At 46.7% G+C, this 20,507-nt stretch overlaps 1 protein-coding gene across 3 annotated transcripts in view; it reads right to left on the reverse strand.

The window, feature by feature from the left end:
* Window positions 1-20,507, reverse strand: part of LOC123745291 (short/branched chain specific acyl-CoA dehydrogenase, mitochondrial) — a 150,013-nt gene that overhangs the window by 75,679 nt on the left and 53,827 nt on the right. The window lies entirely within an intron of this gene.

A 20,507-nucleotide genomic window follows, 5' to 3' on the forward strand; every position in this document is an offset into this window, starting at 1 on the left:
TGGTGGTGGTGGTGGTGGTGGTGGTGGTGGTGGTGGTGGTGGTGGCAGGGGGAAGAAGAGGTCAACAATATATATCAAAGAACTGTAGAGTGTACAATAATATCCTCCAACCGATGCACTGTAAAATTATTTTCAACGGTAGGTTTTTAACACTGAGGAAAACAGTGTCTTGTTGATAAATGAAAGATGGCCACGCTGCCGGTGGGGTTAGGGGGGGGGAGGGGGGGGGCTCGTGTGAACTATAGGCACAATAAATAATGATAAATGATTCGTTTTAGTTTGATTGTTCAACCTTTGAGCCTCAAGGGCTAGACCCAACCCTTGAGCACAACCTATACCTTAATATATAGACAGAAACTACCTTATGTGTATGTTAATGAGGCAGGCGGCCTTACTTCTTCTTAGTTACGGCAGCTTATAGTACATATGTTAGCTTTGTGCTGTCGGGAACCGGAAGCCTGTTAGGCTTATCCTTAGATCCCCTAAAACCTAAGTTATCGAATGAAGATCAAGCCACCCAAGAGGTGGCACGGGCATGAATACAGTGGTAAAAAAAGTGGTAAAAAAAAATTGGAGTGAATGTGATCTTTGCTTGTGAATACTATCTATTGATTGATTGATGAAGATTAAGCCACCCAAAAGGTGGCACGGGCATGAATAGCCCGTAAGTGGTGGCCCTTTTAAGCCATTACCAGTATCAAGAGCTGATACTGGAGATCTGTGGAGGTGCGACTGCTCCCTGCGTGACGGGAGATGTCTCCCGTACTATCTATTAACTCCTTGGTACTCATTTACTGCCGGGTGAAGGGGAGAGTCAGGTGTAAGGAAACCTGCCCAAACGACTCCACCTATCTAGTGAGTATACAGATTGCTAATTAACCTGAACACTCGACTCGCGCATCGCAAGCGAGTTGGTCTGGGTTCGAGCCAGAGAGGATTGACCGGGCGCCAGTGCTTAATCATTCATATCCCCCTCTGTTCACTCAGCAGTAATTGGGTACCCGGTTGGAACACCAATTGGAGGGTCGTGTTCCAGAGCAAAGCTATACCATGATCTACGGGGCGGGAAAGCTCTCCACCAGGTGAGAGGAGTGGCCAGGCGTGTCTCCTCCTCTACCACCTGCCTCACTAAACTAACGATTTACATTCTTGACTGTAGCCTCAAGTCTCGCCCCACGACACTTACAGAATGCAAATTGAATTCCTTGGTGAGAGGGGGAATCACTAACACAATAACATTATTGCTTTAGTGTTTAGCTTAAGGCCTATCAGTCTCTGTAGGGTTAGCACCACCACAGTACCTTAATGACAAACCATTAGGAGTACTGTACTTTACTGCTAAATATAGTCCAGAAGTAAAGTAAACTTTCAGAACACATACACCGGGAAGCGCGGTAAACCTTTCAGTGTACATCACCTTGTTCTATCTTTATTGGTTTGGTTGCTTTATATTTAAAAAATGACTATATTTACAAACTTTGTAAATGCATTATTCATTTACAAACACAACAAGTAATAGTCTAAGCTGACCATAATAATATTAGACTATATAATATCCTAATTTAAAAAATATACATTATTCACTTACACAAGAAACAGTACTAGTAGCCTAAAATATTAATTACGATTATAACATTAAATATAATATAAACCGGGAATGCTTATCATCGCAAACTGAACATATTTAAAAGTAAATAATTATCAAGAGAAGGCACCATCCCTGGAGGACTCCGTAGCGACGTCTCTGGTGCTGGATATTGAAATGGCGCCAAATATCACTTCGAACGCCAACGCGAGGATAAACAGACATAAGGCGAGCCATGTCAAAGCTATCGGATTCACCAAGGCTCCTGTACACGGACAAATGACCCCGAAGAACAGTAGGAAAAGCTGCTATACGCTAGTCCTGGAATTCAGGACACTGAAACAAGGAGGTGGACGACTTTAAGTTGGACAATGCAGTTAGGACTGCATTGAACAGGGGCCAGATTCACGAAAGCACTTACGAACCTGTACATCTTTTCTCAATCTTTGGCGGCTTTGTTTACAATTATTAAACAATTAATGAGCTCCGAAGCACCAGGAGGCTGTTTATAACAATAACAACAGTTGAATGGGAAGTTTTCATGTTTGTAAACTGTTTAATAAATGTAACCAAAGCCGTCAAAGATTGAGGAAAAATGTACACGTTCGTAAGTACTTGCGTAAGTGCTTTCATGAATCTGACCCCTGGTCGACAAGCAGCAGGGCGGCGTTCTATTGAGTGCTGGCGATGAGTCACAATAACGTGGCTGAAGAATGTTGACCAGACCACACACTCACTAGAATGTGAAGGGACGACGACGTTTCGGTCCGTCCTGGACCATTCTCAAGTCGAGTCTATTGAGTACTCGCGGGTCCAGTGTGTGTGTGTCGAAGCTAATGCCGACAATAATAACTATCGCGACATCAACAGATATAAAATAAACAAAGGAGACAAATTAATTTAGAGTCATTTATTTTGAATGGAAAGAGATCATTTATTTTGACTCTGAACCTTTATTTAAAGACATGGAATTACATTGTGTTTACAATCCTCTTCTTTGTGATTGTTTCATTCGCCCACACCTACGCTTACGCATACGTTTTGGCTATACTTAGATACACACAGGTTTACCCTTCACTTTTTTCTGTTCCATATCCTGTTGACCTTCCATGGGTCGCTGAACGTAAAGCCCAACTTGTGAGTGAACGAGTGAACGTGATGTCATATACTGACAGAGAGATATAATCAACAAGATATAAATAAACCTAGAAAGATTAGACATATTTTTACTCAATATATATATCATCAAAATGCAATACTTTGCAAAGCCTCTTGAGTTTTACATCGTCACCAGATCAAGAGTCAAGCCTAAATTATGCACACTTTAACCAGAGGTCAGTGAACAGTAGTGGCAACGGTTACAACAACAACAGTAGCCATGTCAGCATTAACAGCAGTAGTTCCAACACCATGAGATGTTGCAGATTAAACAGTAGCAGCAGGAGTAGCAGCGTCAACAGCAACGGTATTAAAGAGTGGTAGCACTAGGCGGGTCACCTTCACGAACAGGTCCAGAGCGGAGACAATGAACCAGAGTATAATTATAGGGTAGGTCCACCTCTGGCCCTGTTGGTGTTCCTGCTCCACTCATCATCTTCACCACAACACTTCCTCCCTCCCTCCCCAGCCTAGCCTCAACACAACACCAGTACCTCCAACACAACACCACAATACCACAACACCGCAACACTTCCTTTCTCCCCAACCTAGCCTCAACACAACACCAGTACCTCCAACACAACACCACAACACTTCCTCCCTCCCCAGTCTAGCCTCAACACAACACCAGCACCACCAACACAACACCAGTACCTCCAACACATCACCACAACACCACAACACTTCCTCCCTCCCCAGTCTAGCCTCAACACAACACCAGCACCACCAACACAACACCAGTACCTCCAACACATCACCACAACACCACAACACTTCCTCCCTCCCCAGTCTAGCCTCAACACAACACAACACAACAGATGAAGTCCTTCACGAAACGGAACAAGAGAGATCTGGGAGTTGATATCACGCCAAACCTGTCTCCTGAAGCCCACATCAAAGGAATAACATCAGCGGCCTATGCGAGGCTGGCTAACATCAGAACTGCTTTCAGAAACCTGTGTAAGGAATCCTTCAGAATCTTGTACACCACATATGTAAGGCCAATCCTGGAGTATGCAGCCCCAGCATGGAGTCCGTACCTAGTCAAGCACAAGACGAAGCTGGAAAAAGTTCAGAGGTATGCCACTAGGTTAGTCCCAGAACTAAGAGGCATGAGTTATGAGGACAGACTACGTGAACTGCACCTCACGTCGCTGGAAGACAGAAGAGCCAGGGAAGACATGATCACCACATACAAAATTCTCAGGGGAATTGACAGGGTGGACAAGGATGGCTTATTTAACACGGGTGGCACACGCACAAGGGGACACAGGTGGAAGCTGAGTACCCAAATGAGCCACAGCGACATTAGAAAGAACTTTTCCAGTGTCAGAGTAGTTAGTAAATGGAATGCACTAGGAAGTGATGTGGTGGAGGCTGACTCCATACACAGTTTCAAATGTAGATATGACAGAGCCCAATAGGCTCAGGAACCTGTACACCAGTTGATTGACGGTTGAGAGGCGGGACCAAAGACCCAGAGCTCAACCCCCCGCAAACACAACTAGGTGAGTACAACACCAGCACCCCAACACAACACCCGGCCCGGTTCTTCTCCTCACATAATCAACTCGTCAATTACTTAACAGAAAAACTTGCACACTTAACATCATATAAAGTGGGACGAGAGGCAGCAGCTCCCGGGGCGTCAGTTACAAGAAAACATTAGTCATGAAGGTAAGAACCCAAGTATTCATGAGGGTGTTTAAGGATAATTGCACCTTGTGTTATCAAGCTTCCAGCGGTGGCGGGCGTAACTGCCCGGTAAGAGTTAATTAATGAACACCACGAATGACCACACATCTTATGCCAGAGCGGACGGGCCGTAGTACCTAAGGTCGCCTGGAGGGAGAAGCAGCAGGAGCAGGAAGAAGTAGACGTAGGGGCGGGAGGAGCTCTACACGGATGAACTAGAGGCAGCTAGAGGCAGCTAGAGGCAGCTAGAGGCAGCTAGAGGCAACTAGAGGCAGCTAGAGGCAGCTAGAGGCAACTAGAGGCACCTAGAGGCAGCTAGAGGCAACTAGAGGCGTGTATACACACGTGTAGCCCCACCATAAGTCAACTAGATACACCCGGACGTAGTTAAAGAGTTAGTGAAACCATGATGGCTCTCATGCACCCAATACACACTCTTAAGGCTCACTGAGGAACCCTTACTGAACCAAGCACAGGCTACACTCACTATTACGGTACAATCTTTAATGGCACAATACTACTGGAACACACAGTCACGGCTCTGGCAAGGACACGAACACACACACACACACATTAATGTATGAATCCAACGTGGCTCTGGGTTAATATTGTGAACATTTCTTCTGAATATGTGTTCTAGCCTCACATGCGTTCTTGGCATTCCTTGTGTTCCTTTTGTTTTTGGACTTCCCTTACGTTCCTTACGCTCCTGGCCTCTCTTGCGTTCTGACGTTCCTTGCGTTCATTGTATTCTTGGACTCTTTTGCGTTCCTACCTTTTCATCGTTTTTGGAGAATCTGTAATTACGGTGTTTCTAACACCATGCCAGAGCAGTTTTCAACTTTCGATACAGACGAATGAGCTATATATTCAAAAAGTGAACAAAAAACAAGTTAGAATAGCCAGCAAGTATGACACGAGAGTGATAAATAAGAGCCAGCATGGCACCACAGCGTCCAGGGCAGGAGTGCCACCAACACTTCCGTCTTGATAGCCAATCCCCCCAACACCAATCCATGTCGATGTGTACGGGCATACTTCGTGTGGCCACGTTGTGCCACGCGAACAGGGGCATGGAAGAGGTTGTGTTATGAGGAAATGTTTGAATTGGCCGCAGAAGAGACGGCGATGAGGAGGGGACGGAATGCAGGCAGGACCCGGAAGTGAGGAACGAGTCGTGACTAGTGAGAAAAAGGAGATGTTTGCGTGTGTGTGTGGGGGGGGGGGAGACCGCTAGCTTCCTACCTGGTCCGCTACCCGATAACTGGACCTCCCTGCCCTGGCTACATGTGGCTAGGTGAGGTTAGTGCAGCTCTGGTGCTCACGCCGGGCTCCCCTTATACTGTCATCACCGGCTGCTTGTAGCTGGTGAGAAGCGAAGAGATACCTGGCTGGGGGAGCCATGCTCTCGACCACATGTAATTCTAATTCTGTTATACACACACACACACACACACACACACACACACACACACACACACACACACACATCCCCTGCAAAGTACTCGAAGAAATAATCAAGTTAAGACTAGTTACTTAAATGAAGAAAATTATGCCTAACAAAATGAGTTCAGGGGGTTCAAAGATAAAGTAACAAAAATAAGGCAGGGCAGGAAACGATGGGCAGATTGTATATTTCTGGACTACCAAAACGCCTTTGATACAGTACCTCACAAGAGACTACTATACAAACATAATAGGCAGGAGAAAATAAGCCCTAACATGAGTAGGGAATTACCTAACAGGCAGGAGCCAGAGAGTAACATTAAGGGGCGAGAAGTCGGACTGGCGAACAGTAGCAGGTGGAGTACCTCAAGGATCGGGCCTGGGTCCAATTCTATTTATATTACACGTATATGACGTCTACAGGAGTTGAGTCTTATATGTTGATGTTGGGGATGACGCAAAAGAAATGACACAAGTTGTGACAGATGAGGATTGTAGGATCCTCCAAGAGGACCTAAAATAAGTTGCAGAGATGGTCGGAGAAATGGTCACTGGAGTTCAACACGAGCAAGTGTAAAGTGATGGAAATGGAGACCAAAGTGATAGTACACAATGAAAGGAAACGACCTACCTGTAACGACTCGAGAAAGAGACCTGGGAGTGGACGTAATACTAAACCTAACTCCAGAGACACATATGAATAGGATAACGTAAGCAGCGTACTCTGTGCTAACAAAAGTTATAACATCTTTCAGGAACCCAAATAATTTCAGGAACCCCCATGGTATCCCTGGCACCATGGGATACCATGGTGCCTATGGTATCCCTACATGACTTGGCACCCCGTTGATAAACACCCCAGAACCTTGATGTTCAATTGTTCGCGTTAATGCTATAACTGTTATGATCAGATGGATGTTATCACGTGAGTGCTCTAGTTTATGGGATGATGATGATGATGATGATGATGATGATGATGATGATGATGATAAAGACACGTGACGCACAAAAACAAGCACACATATGTAACTCCTCATACACTGTTCTCAGTCCAGAACAATATAGATAACATTCCAGTTACTCTCCATTTTCGCAGATTTGTTCATCGTGAACAGATTCATTAGAAGATGTCACACCTTATTCGTTATTGTCAACATAAATGTTGTTTTGGGAAAGCGAGGTCCATCGTTGGCTTAAGGGGCCCTCGATCAACCCAACAGGCTTCCTGTCCCGAACACTGGAAAACATATCACACAATTACAGAACACGTGGTGGGGTTAAATTTGGTTTAATGTTCTTGTAAAGAAGAGACCACCTCCTAACGTAGGTTATTTCATGGAGGGCTCGGCATCTCTAATGGGAAGGCTAGGAACTTCAAGTGAGATGGAGAAGAACAAATCCACAAGGGCCGTGACGAGGATTCGAACCTGCGTCCGGGAGCATCCCAGACACTGCCTGAATCGACTGAGCTACGACAGGGTAGTAGCCTTTTGCATCACGTTATTGTGATCTCTGTGTGTGGAGACGGAGAAGCATCTCTCGTGGGAGGCTTAGGAATCTCCAGAGGGAGAGCTAAACACTTCTAGTGGAAGGTATGTATAGGCATCTCTAATGGGAGGAATAGCCATCTTTATGGGGGTACTAGACATCTCTATGGCAAGAGTAAGAGACTTGGTGAGACTCGCCAATCTTATCCTTCCAGCATTTAGGTCGAAAAATCTTTTCCTTAAAGAACTCGTTATTGGCTCTGGGAAGTGATGAGAGTGGGGAGGAGGGAGGGAGGGAGGGGGAGGGTTAGCGAGGGAGGGGGAGGGTTAGCGAGCGAGGGAGCCGGTCGGCCGAGCGGACAGCACGCTGGACTTGTGATCATGTGGTCCTGGGTTCGATCCCAGGCGCCGGCGAGAAACAATGGGCAAAGTTTCTTTCACCCCTATGTCCCTGTTACCTAGCAGTAAAATAGGTACCTGGGTGTTAGTCAGCTGTCACGGGCTGCTTCCTGGGGGTGGAGGCCTGGTCGAGGACCGGGCCGCGGGGACACTAAAAAGCCCCGAAATCATCTCAAGATAACCTGTGTGTGGAGGGTTCTGTGTATTTGTACTATTTGTATTTACTATTTGTATCTGCAGAATCAACCTATTAGCTCTTGGACCCCTGTCTAACTAATCTATTTTTCCTCACGTCAACTACATATATTTTTTTTACACACACATCCCCAGGAAGCAGTCCGTAGCAGCTGTCTAACTCCCAGGTACCAATTTACTGCTAAGTGAACAGGTGCACCAGAGTGAAAGAAACTGGCCATTTGTTTCTGCCTCTGCAGAGGATCGAGCCCGAACCCTTAGGACTACGACCCCCAGAGCGCTGTCTACTCAGCCGCGAGATCCCCCAATGCTGTATGCTGAGGTCTGGCTGGCCGCGCCTCGGATCTGTAGTTAAACACTGCTTGTTTGGTGACCACGTTCTAATTGAAAAAAAAAGAGGAAAATATGATGTAAGCAGAGCTAAGGATGTGACAGTAGGGTTCGGAGGAGGAGCACATGTTAGTGTGGCCGCTGTTCAAGACGCGGGAGTTGTTCAACTGTGCCGTCACTGAGACATAATAACACCCAAAATCAAGATGCAACACAAAAGGAAGAATACTTAGCGTAGAGTCGAGGCTGGTCCAAAGGGCAGCATTACTAGCGGTTGTGGCGCCAGACAACATATGTTACATCATAAAACAGTGCGCAGCGCCAGGAGGGGGAGGAGGAGGAGGAGGGGCGTGGATGACAAGGAAGTAGGAAGACCAGGGTACAGGGGATAAGGACAGCTAGGAGCCGCGGGTGACGGAAGCGAGGCTAGGAGGCGCTGCCCAGCGGTATCTCCACCAGTCGCCACCACAACTCTGCCGCCGCTCCCCGCCGTAAGGTACTCGGTCTTCCCCCCCAGTGTTCTAGTGCGAGCACCCTTCCCCTAGCATCATGCCCCCCTAGTGTTCTAGTACCAGCACCCTTCCCCTAGCATCATGCCCCCTAGTGTTCTAGTACCAGCACCCTTCCCCTAGCATCATGCCCCCCTAGTGTTCTAGTACCAGCACCCTTCCCCTAGCATCATGCCCCCCTAGTGTTCTAGTACCAGCACCCTTCCCCTAGCATCATGCCCCCCTAGTGTTCTAGTACCAGCACCCTTCCCCTAGCATCATGCCCCCCTAGTGTTCTAGTACCAGCACCCTTCCCCTAGCATCATGCCCCCCTAGTGTTCTAGTACCAGCACCCTTCCCCTAGCATCATGCCCCCCTAGTGTTCTAGTACCAGCACCCTTCCCCTAGCATCATGCCCCCCTAATGTTCTAGTACCAGCACCCTTCCCCTAGCATCATGCCCCCAGTGTTCTAGTACTAGCACCCTTCCCCTATATTCTAACTCCTAGCAACATGTCCCAAACCTCCTGTTCTCAACATTAATCTTCCGTCGTCCTGTTGTCGGTATCGGACCTTCAATATTCTTCATCTTTCATTATATCTCCAAAATCCTACCCCATAGCACTTTGCTCTCATTCAACTGTTGCTGTTAGTTTCCCTTGCCCAGCTTGTATCCTTTCCCTGCCCCCTGACACTCACTCAGAGCCTGGTGCAGCCACCATCACACTCTGATGGGTGCATCGTCCGCCCATTCACGGCCCCCGTAAGTGATTACACCAGGCGGTGAAGCAGGTCACTGTTGATCGCATACCTCTATGCCGATGACCCCGCATTCATCGACAGAATACTTTACGAGTGGCGTCAATCACTGTGTTTCGAGCGGTTGACAGTGAAGAAAATATGAATTTGGTAAGATTACACGGGTGGAAAGATGTAAAATTCAAATCGCAATAAATATCGCTGTACAGCATGCCTCTGACAGTAGCAACCCGAGCAATGCCGGGCTGGAATGTTGCAAGAGCCTATTTCACTTTCTAATGTGTGGCGTGGAGCGGGTCTTGAGCGAACACTGCCGTCCTGCCAAGCCTCACTGCTTCAACCTGCTCTTCCACAAGACGTATCGAGACTGTCTAGGTATCGTAGCCAGCGTATGACCTCACCGTCATCACCTGTACTTGTTCTGCTATTGCCGACAGTGAGAAATCCCATCGCGACAGGGTAGGGGTGCGGGGAGTGTGCCTTCTACCACCAGGAGCAACTTTCTCCCCCTGTGTGGTGCTGTGTGACGCCTCATCCGAACACCGGTGAGGCGAGGTGCTTCAGTGTACGGAACGCCACCAAACGAGACATGGTGGTGTCAAACGGTGGTGTCATGATGGAAGTGACGCCCAAGTGTCATTATAGCTGTATGATGCCCGACCTGACACGCCCAGTGCCCTTCAGCGGGGCAAGGAACAGGAGTGGTTATTGTCGGGGTCTGATGCTCCTGTGAAGTACTGTTACACCTTTTTTTTTGTTGGAAAAGTTCTTTCGCATAAAATTTAATGCAACATCAAATTTACTTATGAGTGACAGCTTTCGCGCTGTGTATAAAGTGTTACGGTGAATGTATTAGCAGGTCACGCTGAACCTCCGTGACGCAAACACTACTTCAGGACGCAAGGGGTCACGTCGAGACGCAAACACTACTCCATGACGCAAGGGGGTCACGTGGTACTAAGTATCACGTGATGATGACACGTAAGAGGGGACCAGATGATACAGGTAAGGGGAACCAGTGAGACTGTAAGGAGGGGTCCAGGTGACAAGCAAGGGGACCGGGCTTGTGTGAGGGCACTCTCAGCCCACATACCCACTCAACACTCTGGTAGCGGCGGCCTCCTGTTACTCATCTTCACCCAACACAAATATGGTCACTATATGTGGGTACTCAGCGGGTCATGGCTCCCGTGTGTGTGTGTGTACTCAACTAGTTGTGCTTGAGGGGGTTGAGTTCTGGCTCTTTTGGTCCTGCCTCTTAACCGTCAATCAACAGTTGTACAGGTTCCTGAGACTATTGGGCTCTATCATATCTACACTTGAAACTGTGTATGGAGTCAGCCTCCATCACATCACTGTCTAATGCATTCCATTTGTCAACCACTCTGACACTAATTCTTGAAGAATTTCAAGAATTTGATTCTTGAAGAATTTCATCTCCCAAATGATACCTTGTAACTGGCCTCCTGCTCCCTACACCTATCTTCATTACATTACATTTCCTTTGGTTAAACTCTAACAACCATTTCTTCGACCATTCCTTCAGTTTGTCTAGGTTTTCCTGAAGCCTCAAGCAGTCCTCCTCTGTCTTAATCCTTCTCATAATTTTCGAATCGCCAGCAAACATTGAGAGGAATGAATCTATACCCTCCGGGAGATCATTTACGTATATCAGAAATATGATGGAACCGAGTACAGAGCCCTGTGGGACTCCACTGGTGACTTCACGCCAATCTGAGGTCTCACCCCTCACTGTTACTCCCGATTCCTCAGGTTCCTTTCATATCTGATTTTGAAGCCACTTACAATTAGATTATACTATCTTTCCGATTAGTTTCTTGCCACTCTTATTTAAAAATATATATATTTACAACATCCCTGCTTGATTTACAACATGGACAAGTTTATATCCGTGTCAAAATATAGTACCATGTATTTTGTTGAACATATCCGTTTTTATGTCTTATCGATTTTCCTGTGAATCTTCTATGTCGTTACTATGTCCTCGCAGTTTTGCCATGAACTTCGTTGATTACTTTTCGACGTTTTCAAGTATGGTTTTATTTCTACATGTTCCCAAGCACACTCCAGAATGGGTCTCACAACTCTCTCACAACTTCAGTGCTCTGAAGGCTGCCTTTTCCCAGGCTCATAAATGCAGTCTTTTTCCCCAAGTTTACTTTTGCTGGTTATGTTATTGTATTTATGTGAGCGTCTGGGGGTTAGGTCTGACGTTATATATGTTACCTCCCAGGTCCTCCTCTTAGGCTGTTTTAGGCAGTTGTCTCCTATTTGATTTCATACAGTTTAATGGGTCAGTTTTGCTCCCTTTCTAATTCTCATTACCTTGCATTTGTGTGAAGTCTAGTAACCATTTATCCACCTATCTCTCACTCAGCTCGTCCTGCATGTTGACATGTTTGTGTGCAATGACTCTCTTCATTAATTATAAATTATCTGCTAAGAAATATAAGAATACACCAGCTTCCTTATTCGGGTTATTCATGTATATTAAGAAGAGTAGAGGCCGCAGTACTGACCCTTCTGGACTTGAACTTTAAGACCAATCTCTACTCTGAGGTGTCTTCTCCCACTGTAACCCGTTTCCATTCAGAGTGGTACTCTCTCTAATCCATTTTCCTGCACTCTGCAGTTGCCCCCTTGCTTTGTCTGGAACTGTATAATAAAATGCATTCCGACAATTCATACAAACTTAATCTGCCCATTACTATTCTCACCTCCCTCTCTCATAACTGTGATGGACTGTAAAGCAGAACACCGCTGAACATGTGTAATCCTTTAAACACACACACACACACACACACACACACACACACACACACACACACACACACACACACACACACACACACACACACACACACACACACACTCACACACACACACTCACACACACACACATATAAAATACTCAGGGGAATTGACAAAGTGGAAATAGATGAAATGTTCACACGTAATAATAACAGAACGAGGGGACATGGGTGGAAACTGGAAACTCAGATGAGTCACAGAGATGTTAGGAAGTTTTCTTTTAGCGTGAGAGTAGTGGAAAAATGGAATGCACTTGGGGAACAGGTTGTGGAAGCAAATACTATTCATACTTTTAAAACTAGGTATGATAGGGAAATGGGACAGGAGTCATTGCTGTAAACAACCGATAGCTAGAAAGGCGGGATCCAAGAGTCAATGCTCGATCCTGCAAGCACAAATAGGTGAGTACAAATAGGTGAGTACACACACACACACACACACACACACACACACACACACACACACACACACACACACACACACACACACACACACACAGTCCTAGTCTTAGACTACATGATGGAACTTAAAATTGTGACCACGGGACAGGAGGTCTGGGAAAGGAGAGTTGACTACAGGAAAGGGGACTACAGGAGGATAAGGGACTATCTGGGAGAAGTGCAGTGGGAGGAAGAAATTAGAGGAAAAACAGTCCAAGATATGGTGGACCTAGTAACATGGAAATGCCAGGAGACCGAAGAGATATTTATACCAACAGTAAAGAAAAAAGTAAGAGGGAATATAATAACCCATGGTTTAATAGTGTCAGGAAGCAAAAAATGAGAAGTAGGAGGGAGTGGAGGAAGTAGAGAAGACAAAGGACAGAGGACAACAGGATCAGATGCAGCAGAGCTAGGAATAATTACATTAACATAAGAAGAGTATCGGAAAGAAATTAAGAGAACGATATTGCGATCAAGGCGAAAAAGCAACCTATATTATTACATGACCAATAAGAAGGAAAATGTCGGTGAACGACCAAGTGACAAGACTAAGGAAAACAGAAGGGGCATATATAGAAAGTGACAAGGAAATCTGCGAGGCACTGAATGCCAGTTTCCATGGAGTGTTCACAACCGAGCCTGAGCAGCTCCCATTGTTAGAAGAGATTACCCTAGATGAAAGACTATCAGATACAGAGGTAACAGTAGAGGACGTAATGAAACAGTTGACAACACTGGATGCAACTAAAGCGGTTGAACCAGACAAAATATCAACCTGGATACTAAAAGAGGCAGCGCAGGCCCTCAGCGTGCCTCTGACAATGACCTTTAATGAGTCACTTATGTCGGGAGAATTGTCCATTTTCTGGTAGAAAGCAATTGTCTTCAATATTCAAGAAAGGGGATAGGGAGGAGGCACCTAACTACAGACCTGTATCACTGACAAGCATCCCCCTGTAAAATACTTGAAAGAATAATGAGGCTAAGACTTGTTGCACACCTGGAGAACATTAGATTTGTGAACAAACAGCAACATGGGTTCAGGGAAGGGAAATCATGCCAACAAACTTTCTGGAATTCTATGATAAAATAAAAAGAATAAGGCAGGACAGGGAAGGCTGGGTAGACTGCATATTTCATGATTGCCAAAAAGCCTTTGATACAGTACCGCACATGAGATTGCTATTCAAACTCGAGATGGAGGCGGGAGTAAGCGGACCAAAGAGCTAAAGATCAACCCCCCACAAGCACAACTAGGGAGTACAACTAGCGGAGTACACACGCACATACACAGGGCCTCGCGGCTGACAGACATCTGCTTCAGGGTGCATCCTGTGTGTACTCACCTAGTTGTGCTTGCGGGGATTGAGCTCTGGCTCATTGGTCCCGCCTCTCAACCGTCAATCAACAGGTGTACAGGTTCCTGAGCCTATTGGGCTCTATCATATCTACACTTGAAACTGTGTATGGAGTCAGCCGCCACCACATTACTTCCTAATGCATTCCAGTTATCCTTCAGAAACATGGGCAAAGATCCCTTCCGAGCGACAGAGTACACGCACTCTGCCCCCGACGACAGCGTACACGCACTCTGCCCCCGACGACAGAGTACACGCACTCTGCGACCAGCATAGAGAGAGAGAGAGAGTCCAGGGAGCGAAAATATTATCTGGAGCTGTGGGTAATATTGAATCATTGAGTGTTTCATCAGGAGCAAGAGCTCCCTGATGTGATCAGTGGTCACCCTCCCTTCTCATGCTGGTGTGTTGCTTCCCTCCACGTGTTGCGGTGCTCTGTTGGACACGCTGTGTTACAGTCATGGACGTGGTGTGTCTTACGTTGTTGGACGTGTTGCGTGATGCTTCGTTGGACTTCACGTGTATTACTTTGTTGGACGTGGAATTTTGGGGAGCTAATTATCACATTTTTGTCCTCGAATCTGCACGATTTATTTAGAAACATTCTTCCGTATAAAAAGATAATCCGCCCTCTGATTGGGTGTGAGATGCATGAATGATTACTAACTACAATTGTCAATTGTTCAACTGTCGTGAGCCAGTTCTTAAAACCATGTGTGCTATATAAGACGACTAAAGATTTAGTTTACACACTAGACCTGTGTAACTAGCTTAACAGGACTGTTACTTCCTTACCTAAATGAAATTTTGGGGGTTCAGTTCCCGAGCCCCATTATATGTGGCTCAATACCCATGGGTCAGATTCACGAAGTAGTTACGCAAGCACTTATGAACCTGTACATCTCTTCTCAATCTTTGCTGGCTTTGTTTACAACTATTAAAACAGTTAATGAGCTCGGAAGCACCAGGCGGCTGTTTATAACAATAACAACAGTTGATTGGCAAGTTTTCATGCTTGTAAACTGTTTAATAAATATAACCAAAGGCGTCAAAGATTGATGAAAGATGTACACATTCGTAAGTACTTGCGTAAATGCTTCGTGAATCTGGCCCCATGGATACCGCTCGCGGGATGGGTGTGGGTCGCCCACACCCATCCCGTGTGTGTATGAACGCACTCAAAATCAGCTTCAATTGAGTGAGTTGTGCGTGTGTTGTGCGTGTGAGTACAGCTTGTGCTTATGTTACAGGTCCACTGGTGACGCTCTGCCTGACGGAAAGTCTACAGTCACGCACTCTACAGGTGAGTACTCGCTTCGTCAGGGACGTTTTGGGCCTCTAGTACTTTGTCCTACAGGAAGGGAATTATCAGGGGGAAAGCGCCAGGCCATTACGACTATTATAGCGCGTGGAAAGGGGGTCAGGATAATGATTTGGGATGGGACAAGGAGGGGGGGACGGAATGGTGACCCAACCACTTGTGGACGGTCGGAGGATTGAACGCCGACCCGCATGAAGCGAGACCGTCGCTCTACCGTCCTGTCCAAGTGCTTAGCACCTCCATAATCTTGCTCTACTGGTGAGCAAGATATTATAATATTTTCTCAATATTATTTTCCCCTTATTATTATACACTATAATAATATAGTGTATAATATTATACACTATAACTAGTTATATAATAGTAGACTTTTGGATATAACTTGTTCTACAGTGGAGGTTATATTACCTGGTCTGTTAATGGGGTCATGTGTATTGTAAGCAAGTATGTAATTATAGGATCAAAATTAGAACCGAAATATTTTTAATTAAATTAATCACATACTTTCAAAAATTGCAATTTTTCAGGATTTAGCTAAATTGTGTATCATTTAATACCAGGAACCGTAGGATTGTAACGCAAGAGTTAATGTGGAGTAGATGTATACACCTTATGGTCTTACTGCATGTATACATCTGCCAGATGTATACATGTATACAACTGGCAGATTACTGAATGTATTCAGTACATACGCATCTCATCCCTCTCATGTTTTCTTTCCTGTTTGTACTGGCTTACTGGAGTGAGGTCTGAACCCCCTTCCCCACTCTCTCTCTCTCTCTCTCTCTCTCTCTCTCTCTCTCTCTCTCTCTCTCTCTCTCTCTCTCTCTACGCCTGGCAAGTTCTCTTTTATCATCTTGACTACGGCAGCCGCTGGAGCATCCCGTGAGAGTTCAGTCTGTACAACTAAGAGGCTACAGCCCCCCCCCCCCGGCTTATTCCGCTGTATCGGGCGGGCTACATAAGCCGTCTCCCACCAGCTCACACGCCTTCCTCGACTCCACTCTTCTTGATCACCTGTCTCACCTCAACCATCCCTCACCTGTCTCACCCCAACCTTCCGTCACCTGTCTCACTCCAGCGTTCCGTCACCTGTCTCACCCAGTCTTCCGTCACCTGTCTCATCTAACCTTCCCTCACCTGTCTCATCCCTAGCTCTTTCCTTCCCCTGTCCTCAGCACCTAACCCTCCTCCCCTTTGTGAATGTCATCTTATCCTCGCTGCTGCAGAGGTCGCAACCTTACCAGTAACAGCAGCAACAATAGTAGCATCAGCAACAATAGTAGCATCAGCAGCAGCAGCAACAACAACAGCATCAGCAGTAGCATCAGCAGCAGCAGCAGCAGCAGGAACATCAGCACAGCAACAGTAGTATCAGCAGCGACAGTGATGACCCACTGGACGAGTCAGTGAGGGTTGAGATGAGAGTTGGCACGGGTCTAATGCTCTCATTCCCAAGCTCTTGACCTCCCTAGGTGTCTCTTATGACCTCTTCAGGTGGCACTGTGGTGGCTTAGGTGGCTGTGTGTGGCTAACTTGGGTGATACTATATGCCTCAAGTAGGTGGTTGTGTGGCGTTCTTAGGCGATTATCTGTGGCTGGCGATGAGTCACAATAACGTGGCTGAAGTAAATCGATTTGAGAATGGTCCAGGACGGACCGAAACGTCGTCGTCCCTTCAACTTCTAGTGTGTGGTCTGGTCAACTTATCTGTGGCTGATTAGGGTAGTTGTGTATGTGTGGCGTAGAAGGCGCCGTATGGCCAGCTTGGGCGGCTGTGTACGCGCCGGCTTCCTAGTTAAACTCTCAGACGTAGCCACGTCTTCCGGCATAAAAGGTCGGTCTGTTGTCCCACCAGAAGGTAGAAACCACACCTACCATCTACCTACCTGTCAGGTGCTCCCTCCTGATCGCTTAGGTCAGGAGGTAGGGCCTGGTAAATTAGTATGTCACATATGCACTTATTAATAAGCCAATATTGACTATAAGCAAGTGCGAGAACGGGTTGGCCTGGTAAGCAGGTGTGTATTCACCTAGTTGTGTTTGCGGGAGTTGAGCTCTGGCTCTTTGGTCCCGCCTCTCAACTGTCAATCAACTGGTGTACAGATTCCTGAGCCTATTGGGCTGTATGTGCGTGTGTGTGTGTGCGTGTGTGTGTGTGTGTGTGTGTGTGTGTGTGTGTGTGTGTGTGTGTGTGTGTGTGTGTGTGTGTGTGTGTGTGTGTGTGTATGTGTGTGTGTGTGTGTGTGTATGTGTGTGGTGTAGAGACATTTCTCATCTTCAGGTAATATAAACAGTTTAGGATATTATGCAGGAACTCGCGTAAATAAACACACAAAATACTACTTGTAAACCGTATAACATATAGGTTTTGAAACTGTGTAAATAGAAGAGAATGACAGAAATAAGCGGAACTGGCCAACACAGACGGAGATTGACGAGTGATTCACACAAATATAAACTCGAATAAGAATGAGCAACAAAAAAGTTAAGAAAAAAATTTAAAACAAGTTAAATAAATAAAAAAACGTTTTCCTTCTTAATCATTAATCAGTTGAATTATCTGACAGGTTCATATATCCTCGTATATGATATAGTTCCCACAAATGTTATTGTCACTGCTGATTGGGAACGCTGCCATTCAAGTCGGATTTTTACCAATCATTAGTTAATTAGTTTACCAATCTAGTTAAATTATATGAACTCTGTCTCCGTGGAATATATATTTTTAATGCGTTGTAAGGACGCCAGCCTATTAGTTCTGCTGTTTAAATGTATTCAGTTCGGTGCCGACTAATTAATATCTGATTAGCGAATCCAAATCTGGTGGAACTTAGAGCCGCTCCTCAGGACCTCCTCATTAAACAAGTATTAGCCTCTGCGGGACTTGACAGAGTAATAATACTGAAGCTTGATCCAGTGTTGCGCGAGAATGGCGTTTGCAGTCCGGGTGGAAGCTGTTTGGCACACTAGTATCCGGATGGAGACGCCAGACTATTTTTGGATAGACTAATGCCGCGGACCAATTGTCATGCTGAGAGCAACTTTTCTCTTTGTTTCGTCTCTTTACATCTTCCTTCGTCATCCTCATCGACTAAGGAAGGAAATCCTCTTACTTTGGTAAATCTTGAAACTGCTTCTTCACGTATTATTTAGACAAATAAAGAATTAAGTCTCTATTTCAGAGTTAATATGTAACACATATATGTCAACCTTTGATATTCAGGAACAGGTTTGATTTAAATGCCAAGTCAGATGGAGGTCAAATGAAGTCTTTTTTTGTTTTGTTCTGTTTTAATTACCAGAGTTTAGCGTGCGAGTGGCCAGTTTGGTCCGCTTCACTCCTTGTGTCTCGTGTGGTCTCCTGGGCTGAGTCACACACCACCTTCCTCGCCACGCTAGTCACTCAGTACCTGGCAGGCGAGGACCACTCTAGTGACTCAGTACCTGGCAGGCGAGGACCACTCTAGTGACTCAGTACCTGGCAGCCGAGGACCACTCTACTGACTCAGTACCTGGCAGCCGAGGACCACTCTACTGACTCAGTACCTGGCAGGCGAGGACCACTCTACTGACTCAGTACCTGGCAGCCGAGGACCACTCTAGTGACTCAGTACCTGGCAGCCGAGGACCACTCTAGTGACTCAGTACCTGGCAGGCGAGGACCACTCTAGTGACTCAGTACCTGGCAGCCGAGGACCACTCTAGTGACTCAGTACCTGGCAGGCGAGGACCACTCTACTGACTCAGTACCTAGCAGGCGAGGACCACTCTACTGACTCAGTACCTGGCAGGCGAGGACCACTCTACTGACTCAGTACCTAGCAGGCGAGGACCACTCTAGTGACTCAGTACCTAGCAGGCGAGGACCACTCTACTGACTCAGTACCTAACAGCCGAGGACCACTCTACTGACTCAGTACCTAGCAGGCGAGGACCACTCTAGTGACTCAGTACCTAGCAGGCGAGGACCACTCTACTGACTCAGTACCTAGTAGCCGAGGACCACTCTACTGACTCAGTACCAAGCAGGCGAGGACCACTCTACTGACTCAGTACCTGGCAGCCGAGGACCACTCTACTGACTCAGTACCTGGCAGCCGAGGACCACTCTACTGACTCAGTACCTGGCAGGCGAGGACAACTTTACTGACTCAGTACCTGGCAGCCGAGGACCACTCTACTGACTCAGTACCTGGCAGCCGAGGACCACTCTACTGACTCAGTACCTGGCAGCCGAGGACCATTCTACTGACTCAGTACCTAGCAGGCGAGGACCACTCTACTGACTCAGTACCTGGCAGCCGAGGACCACTCTACTGACTCAGTACCTGGCAGGCGAGGACCACTCTACTGACTCAGTACCTGGCAGCCGAGGACCATTCTACTGACTCAGTACCTGGCAGGCGAGGACCACTCTACTGACTCAGTACCTGACAGCCGAGGACCACTCTACTGACTCAGTACCTGGCAGCCGAGGACCACTCTACTGACTCAGTACCTGGCAGCCGAGGACCACTCTACTGACTCAGTACCTAGTAGCCGAGGACCACTCTACTGACTCAGTACCTAGCAGGCGAGGACCACTCTAGTGACTCAGTACCTAGCAGGCGAGGACCACTCTACTGACTCAGTACCTAGTAGCCGAGGACCACTCTACTGACTCAGTACCTAGCAGGCGAGGACCACTCTAGTGACTCAGTACCTGGCAGGCGAGGACCACTCTACTGACTCAGTACCTAGTAGCCGAGGACCACTCTACTGACTCAGTACCTAGTAGCCGAGGACCACTCTACTGACTCAGTACCTAGCAGGCGAGGACCACTCTAGTGACTCAGTACCTGGCAGGCGAGGACCACTCTACTGACTCAGTACCTAGTAGCCGAGGACCACTCTACTGACTCAGTACCTAGCAGCCGAGGACCACTCTACTGACTCAGTACCTAGTAGCCGAGGACCACTCTACTGACTCAGTACCTAGCAGGCGAGGACCACTCTACTGACTCAGTACC

The sequence above is a fragment of the Procambarus clarkii genome, chromosome 44, assembly GCF_040958095.1.
Source record: "Procambarus clarkii isolate CNS0578487 chromosome 44, FALCON_Pclarkii_2.0, whole genome shotgun sequence".
Lineage (NCBI taxonomy): Eukaryota > Metazoa > Arthropoda > Malacostraca > Decapoda > Cambaridae > Procambarus > Procambarus clarkii.